We start from the raw sequence: 8,406 nt of genomic DNA, 5'->3' as shown, positions 1-8,406 counted from the left end.
CATGCACCGGGGCACTAGTATCTCAATAAAAATGGATTTTTTTTTTTAAAGACACCTGGCAGGATGGTGTATTGAACTGGGAGTTGCAACCCTTCAATTTACAATCAGATTGTGTTCTGATCTTTAACTAAACAGGTCATAACCATAGAAAGTCTCAAGAATTGGTACAATTTCCTTACCAAATTTGAGTAATATTTGACACAACTTGCTCAATGTTATTCTCATTATCAAAGAACATTATTGATTGCAATTTTGGCACCACAGGTAGAACTTTGGGGTTTGAGGGAGGTATTTTAACTGTAATTATAAGAATTATTGGTATTACTTTATACAATGTTCTTACAATCGAAAGGTGGGTTCACCTATATTATATTACCTAATCTTCATAAATGTTCAATGAGGTAAATATTGGTATTTCATTTTTATAGATGAGGGAATTTTGCTTCAAAATGGTTATATCTATATCCAAGATCACATAGAAGTCCTTCAGTTACAAGTCTTTGCTTTCTTACATTATTTTATAGTTGCTTACGCAGGATGAAATAATGCTTCCATATTGTGGGAACCGTATTCATGTCTGTCCCTAGGAGTGCTGGTTCAATGACTAGGGTGATTATTGCAAACAAATAGCTGCAGAGAAGGTAAGTGTATATTCTTTTGAATATGTAAGTGATCGATAGAGAAATTATTCATTTTTTGCTGCAGTGTTATGCATAGTACTATGTCCCAAAATAGATTATGCAAGACATCAATGACTCAGATTTGTCCTGAGTTATATACTTTTTTTTTGGTAGATCAAACACTTTTATTTTATTTTACTTTTTTTTGTTGTTAATCCTCACCCAAGGATATTTTTCCCATTCATTTTATTTTAGAGAGAGTGGAAGGGAGGGCGAGAGAAGAGGGAGAAACATCAATGTGAGAGGGACACATTAATTGGCTGCTTCTAGCCAGCACCCCTACTGGGGCCGGGGATTGAGCCTGCAACCAAGGTATGTGCCCTTGCCCGGAATCAAACCAGGAAACTTTTAGTCCAAGTACCGACGCTCTATCCCTGAGCCAAACTGGCTAGTGTTGCAGTTTTAAAAGATGCAAATGCATTTTTATATTTACGTACATTCTGTGGTTTTGTGTCTTGCATAGCATTTCAATTTATGTTTTGAACATTCACCAGAACTGATGTGCCATGAAATTGTGAAATAAGCACTATTTGATTTGCAATTGTTTAAATGAATGTATTATAATGTCTTTTGTTAAAAAGCCATACACTAGTAAATAAGAAATTTGTTAATGTATTTAGATTTTTATCAATTAATAAAGCATTATATCTGATTTTTCTTTCTTCTTTTTAAATATATTTTTTATTGATTTGAGAGAGGAAGGGAGAAGGAGAGAGAGATAGAAACGTCAATGATGAGAGAGAATCATTGATCAGCTGCCTCCTGTATGCCCCACAGAGGGGATGGAGCCCTGAATGAAAATTGAACCTTGACCTCCTGGTTCGGAGGTCAATGCTCAACCACTGAGCCATGCAGGCTGGGTTCTTTCTTTTGTTATAAACTTTCCTACAGTAATCTTTTTAGAACCAGAGAAAACCTTTTGGTGCAGAATTAGTCATTATATTTAAGTATGATAATTAGCTTACCTAATTTGTTGGCAGGTTTGCCTCTTATTTGGCTACTAGTTTTGTAAACAAGATATATAACTAAATAATACTTTAAAAGATTAATTAACACATAATTTCAAAAACACACATAGATGTATATGAAATCTAATTTTAGGATGTCTAATAATTAATTTTCCTTTTTGTATGTGTTCTACCTCATAATTTTTTCCCAAGATTCCAAGAAAGGAAGTCACACACACAAGAATAGTGAGGAAAAGAGGCGGTAGAAGTGAGTTCTGACAAAATTGCTCTGCTAAAGTGTTCTTTGACCCACAGTGGCATGTTCTCCAATTCTCTAAATTATACGGCAAGGTAAGACTTTTGTGACAAACTTGTAGTCATCACCCAACTTGTCCCTCAAATTCTGTAGACACAGAAGCTATAAAAAATGAAAGGAAACATTTGATCTGCTTCTACTGTGTTTTTTTTTCGTGTTTTTTTTTTTCCCCCCCCCCCCCCCCCCCCAGAAACTCCCAAGTTTGGACATCTAGCGATGGTTAATGCAATTAAAAGCATCCAGAAAATCAACCTCGTTACTTCTTAGTGCTCTAAATTTTCCCATGGTCTCTGTTTGTTCAAGAGCAATTAATTGCTTTTTAAAATAGGCTCACTTACTTCTGTGGTTTGGTTTTCAAAATCTCAGCGTTTTCACTCTTAATGAAGTTTAATAAAACATCAATAATTCTTATATTTAGGAAAGAGAGGGTGCATGTTTTTAAGTATTTCCCCTGAAAATTTTAAAATGGGCATGTAGGTAGGGTAAAACATTGCAGCTTATGTCACCAGTTATATAAATTCACATTCAAAGGTGCTCTTCTCAGGAAAGTGTGTCACTTAGGAAAGAAACGGTTGCTGTTTGAAATAAAGCAAATGCTGCTATTCGTGGGCGGATTCTCTTCTGGTAGCTTATTACCAGGCCACGGCGCCGCCCCTTTAGAGCTGGTCTTACATTTAACCACTTCTATGGGAGGTTCCTTGGCAGTTCTATGTCTTTATTACCAAGTTCACTGTTTACGATTGCTACACTTACCTTAACGTCAGCATTGCGGGAAGAACCGTTAGAAGAAATTTCTCCCAAATGAACAGAGGTCACCACGTTACTGAAAATTTTGAGGTCACTATATATATCTGAGCTCCAAATTTAACTTTTAGAAAATAGAAATGGGAAATACTCTATCTCAGCTTCCGGTTCACCACCTTCCACAGTCTGCACTATTTCTTTATTCACTCTGCATTAAAAGAGTTATCTAATCTAATAATAGACAAATATGCAAATTGACCGCACCTTTGCTACACCTAAGCCACGCCCACCAGCCAAGCCACGCCTACCAACCAATCAGGATGAGTATGCAAATTACCCCAACAAAGATGGCGACTAATTTGCATATCAAGACAGCGTCCAAAGAAGCCAAGAGATGCAGAAGGGAGTAAAGCTTCGAAGAAACAAGCAAGCCGAGGGGGTGGGGGGAGGAGAAGGGCGGGGCGGAGGCAGGGCCGGGGTCGAAGGGAAACGCGGGCGGGCTGGAGGAGAAGGCAGGTGGGTGACAAGGGCAGGGTGGAGGCGGAGGCGGGGCCGAAGGGAAACGCTGGCGGGCTGGAGGAGAAGGTGAGGCAGGCGAACAAGGGAGGAATGGAGGCGGGGTAGAGTGCAGCAGGAAATCCTATTGTAGGATTTTTCCTGCAACGGGAAAGCTAGTTTTAATCATAAACACAACTTATTTTTGAGACTGTTTAACATCCATTAATTACCTTAATGGTAGATATTAAGTAAAGCATCAAACAGAATTTCAAATTACAGGGGGAAAGTTTGGGAAAGGTGGGGGAGTTTTGAAATCAAACGAAGGACTTGTATGCATGCATATAAGCATAAACAATGGACGCAAAACTCTGGGGGGGGAGGGCATGTGTGGGTGTGGGGTGGGGGGGTAATAGTAAGATATGTACACATATAATACCTCAATAAAAATATCTAAAAAAAAAAAAAAAGATACAGACAAAAGAAAAAAAAAAAAGATAATTTCTAAGGAAAAGAAAATAGAACATTGCATCTTTTCATGGCAGAGGAAAGCAATAGCCCTATATTGTATCATATTTTGATTGAGGTATCATAACAGTGGCATGCCTTAATCGTTAACTTTCAAGAGTTTCCTTCTATCAATTAAAATTGTATCATAAGAAAATAATTTCACCAAAGTCAACATTTACAAATTTTTACATCCTCAAACAAAATAATTTTAAAGACTTTTAATTATTATTATAAAATATACTTGACATTTTATTTTAGATACATTCTTATTATGCAATATGGGCTGATTTAAAGATAGTCTGTTTCTGATGAACAAGAACAGACCCAGAAACAAGGAGGCATGGATCAGACTGTTGGGCCTCAGAGGGAGGGTAGGGGAGGGAGAGGGTAAAGGGGAGAGATCAACCAAAGGACTTGTGTGCAAGCATATGCGCCTAACCAGCGGTTGGGGACAACAGGGCGGTGGGGGCATGTGTGGGAGGGGTGTGGGATGGGAATGGGGGAATGAGGACAAATATGTGATACCTTAATCAATAAAGAAATTTAAAAAAAATAAAGATAGTCTGTTTAAGCTACTGGCCACCGTTTTATAGCATAGAGATCTGCATTATGATGTCACTTTGGTGAACCCAGGGAATTTGGCGGTTACGAGAACTGGGGTGTCTTGCTGGTGTCTTCAGCCAGTGTCCCCTTCCCATCTTCCTCCTCTGCTGCTTGTGCTCCCGTAAGTAATAACCTAAACCCAGGCAATTCCAGCAACAAACAGCTTTATTTTTTTCCTCTAGCCTATGAGCTCTGGATGAAAGGAAACTGCTTTCCATAGGGCACAGAGTTTCTACAAATTTAACACAGCATAAAATAGAGAGCCTGTTACTCATAAATGTTATAGACCAAACTATACCTCTACACCTGTATTCAGAGTCTATCTTCAAATCAGCCCACGGCAGAAACAAGTAGTATGCTCTCCCTGATGAGGTACACGATGCAATCAAGCACGGTCTTCCCGCAGCAGGCTCAGCTCTGTAACCTGCAGGGGTTGACTTAAGTGAGTCCCCTGCTCTCCTGGGTAGAAGTGTAGAATGCAGCAAGTATAAAAAGTTGGGGAGTCCTTCAATGTGTGTAAAGTTACAGTTGTGTGAGAAGAATAAGATCTAAAGACCTGCTGTGCAATGTAGTGCCTATGTTTGAGAATTTCACGTTGGGCAATTAAAAACTAAAGAGGCTCTTTTTTTTTTTTTTTTTTTTTAAGAACACAACCTCTTTATTTCTTTTTGAGACAAAAATGTTCAATTTGGATGATGAGGATACGGCAAGCACCAAAGACAGTGGCTAGCTCTTCCATCTTTTCCAATGAATTCCAGTGGAGGGAGAGGAAATAGGACCTAGGCTGTTTTTGATCTATTCATATTCATCTTATCACATCTACAACTCGGTACTTCTTGAGCAGGACTGCCCCAATAAGGCCCGATGTGATAACAGCTGAAGATGGAGATGACAAATATGGAGAATTTAACATGTGCATGCAGTTTAGTCCGATGTCCCCATGTAGCCTCTACAATTCCATGCTTGGTCAGAGCTGGCTCGTCTCCGCTCCCCTGAGCCTCGGTTCTGCTCCTCCACTCCTGAGGGAGAGCAGGTGCAGACCATGTGGGCCATTTCCCCCGCAGCTTGCTGGGCCACCCGGTACTTCTGTCTCTTGGTCTCAGGCCTCTCACAGTTCACCCTGCTGCTGTAGCCACTGCCAGCCACCACAGCCACCAAGGTGTTTTCATCAACACGGACTCCAGTCCTTTCACCATGAAAAAATGACAACTTTCTTTAGGCATTTTCAAGATGTGTCTTTCATAGCATATGACATTTCTTTCTTTCTTTCTTTCTTTCTTTCTTTCTTTCTTTCTTTCTTTCTTTCTTTCTTTCTTTCTTTTTCTTTCTTTCTTTCTTTCTTCCTTTTTTTATCCTCACCTGAGGATATGTTTCCATTGATTTTTAGAGAGTGTGGGAGAGGGAAAGACAGAGAGAAACATCAATGTGAGAGGGACACTTTGATTGGTTGCCTCCTGCATGAGCTCTGACCTGGGCCACGGCCAGGGAAGAGCCTTTAACCTCGGTACATGCCCTTGATCAGAATTGAACTCAGACCCTGCTGTGGGCAGGCCGAGGCTCTATCCACGGAGCCAAACCGTGTAGGGCAGGATATGACACTTCTTAGCCCTCCAGCAGCGGACCTTCGTTTTTTTCTTCCAGGAGTGTGTTGGAAAAACCCTAGATCACCTTTTTGGATTCTTATTACCCAGGTTACCAAGAAGGTTACCAGTGGTGTACAGGGAGCTTAGCCATTCATGTGTAAATTTTATATGTCAGGAAACATCTTTAGTTTTTACTTTGACTTTGAATAGTATTTTCACTGAGCAAAGAAGGCTAAATTTGCAAGTTTTTTTGTTGTTGTTGCTTTCAGTTCTGTAAAGACATTTTAAAATTGTCTTCTGGATTCCATCATTTCACTGAGAAGTAAATTTCATTCTTACACTGTTTCTCTTTGGAAGGAGCATGTCCTTTTGCTCTAATGCTTTTAAGATTTTTCTCGTTGCTTTTGGTTTTCATAAAATTGGCTATGATGTGTAGGTCTGGTTTTCTTTGTAGTTATTGTATTTTGGATTTGTAGAAGTTCAATAACAAGAATACTGCTTCAACTCCATCGCCCTTCCTTTGCTCCTGGGACTCTAATTACACACATGTCTGACTTTCTCATTTCATCCATATTTTTTACATTATCTTTCGAATTCTCTATATTTACACTTATAGCCTTCAGTCTAGATATTTTCTATTGTTTTATTTTCCAACTTATTAATTCTTTCATCTTCTGTGCCTGTGTTTTCTTAAATTTACCTACAGATGCATTACTTTTATTTATTCATATTATCGTTAATAAAATTTTGGATCCATTTAAGCAAGTCTATACTGATAATTCAAACAATTTATAAATAGAAAAAGGTTTTCTCCAAAATACAATGATCTCTAGCACAAAGACTGGTTAGAAATAAGTTAGAAAGAGGTTGGAAAGAGGCTTGTTGAATGTACTTTTAGAATAAGAATCTATAAACTGAGAAGAAAAATGAACTCTAAATAAACCTTGAATATTTAAATATTAATGATTGAATTGGTTAGAAAGCTTCTTTAAAGGAGGAGAAATGTCCCATGAAAAGGTGTGGTGATGAAGAAGTACAATGAAGTGTGGGCAGAAAAAGTTAGTAGTTTTGTCTGAAAAATGAGTTTACATTGGTCTATCACAGTGGTCGGCAAACTCATTAGTCAACAGAGCTGCAAATCGCAGGTCGTGAGCCTCATGTGGCTCGCGAGCCGCAGTTTGCCGACCACTGGTCTATCACAAAGCTACTTTCTACTAAGAGCAAATTTAGGCCCAAAATACTTTAATAATTTAGTATACATATGTTTGGGTTTTTCTGTAATCTGCTACCAGGCTATAGGCTTTAATAGAAGCAATAATACTTTTCATTTCTATATCCTTTCCTGAGGGCAATAGGGGTTTATAGGAGGTTTTAAGAAGGAAAGAAATAAGCTGATATCAATATTTTGGAAATATAATTTTGAGAGCAATCAGAAGGACAGAAAGCATACAGGCTGGAGGCAAAAGTCCAGCTAGGAGGTTTCTGTAGTCAAAATATTTTATTTGGTAGGAACAGAGAGGAAGAATGAGACTCCATGGAAGAAGAACTGACACAACTCAGTCAACTGACTGTAGAAAACCAAGAAAGGAGGGAAGGAACTTCCAGTCTGCACGAATGGAAGAATACCGATTTTATTTATAGAAACTGACAAGAAGCACTTTGTACCATGTGATACCACAGTGCTCTGCCTGATTTTTCCACCTTCATACCCTGTATTACAATTCATAATCAGTTTTGCACTCTCTATGTTTTAACATCCACCCCAACATGGAACTTGCACAGATTTCTCTATCTCTGATTGATGACCCTGTACTCTCATAGTATCTAAAATGACACAATTTTCAGTAATTATTTTCTGGTGGCATTTTGGTTGTGATTGTGTTAAATGAATGGTTCACATATGTTTCCAAATAGACTATATGTTTCTGAATACTAGGAAAGTGTTGTGTAAATTCGGAGTGCTAAATTTAATCTTTGATATACTCTATTGGGCTAAAATGAATCTTGATTAAGGAATATAAATAAATAAATAAATAAATAATGTTGTCATCACCATACCATGATACAGGTATTTCTAGAGTTCCTGTAAAAAAATGTATTGATCTTTAGAAAGAGAAGGAGAGGGAGAGAGAAACATTGATGTGAGAACAGGACATCAATCAGCTGCCTCCTGCACACACCTACCAGGGATGGAGCCTGCAACTCGGGCATGTGCCCTGACCAAGCATTGATCCTTTCAGTGCACTGAAGACACCCAACCAACTGAGCCACACCAGCCAGAGCTAGAATTTCTTAACTGTTAAGACACTATAATGACATAAACACTTACAAATGCTAGCTTTACTGAGTATTCCAAGTGTGCTTTACATTCCTAATTATAGCTAATGTTCACTTCCATCCTTCAATTTGTCTTCGGTTTCAGCTAACTTAAATTTTATTCTCTAGAGTGCTTGCAGTTTGAGTAGCCTTTTCACTGAAATATAAAGGTCAAAGAAAAGGGACCATATGTATTATCTTCAACAATAAAG

General features: G+C 38.4%; 1 long non-coding RNA gene across 1 annotated transcript; it reads left to right on the top strand.

The window, feature by feature from the left end:
• The first annotated feature begins 534 nt into the window (after positions 1 to 534).
• Positions 535 to 7,572, top strand: LOC114227914 (uncharacterized). Its single transcript, XR_003614012.2, has 3 exons — positions 535 to 641; positions 1,841 to 1,978; positions 7,388 to 7,572. It is a non-coding gene; the product is annotated as an uncharacterized LOC114227914 (long non-coding RNA).
• Positions 7,573 to 8,406: the final 834 nt, after the last annotated feature.

Source organism: Eptesicus fuscus, chromosome 13 (assembly GCF_027574615.1).
Source record: "Eptesicus fuscus isolate TK198812 chromosome 13, DD_ASM_mEF_20220401, whole genome shotgun sequence".
Taxonomy (NCBI): Eukaryota; Metazoa; Chordata; class Mammalia; order Chiroptera; family Vespertilionidae; genus Eptesicus; species Eptesicus fuscus.
This window is presented reverse-complemented; position numbering and strand designations above follow the sequence as displayed.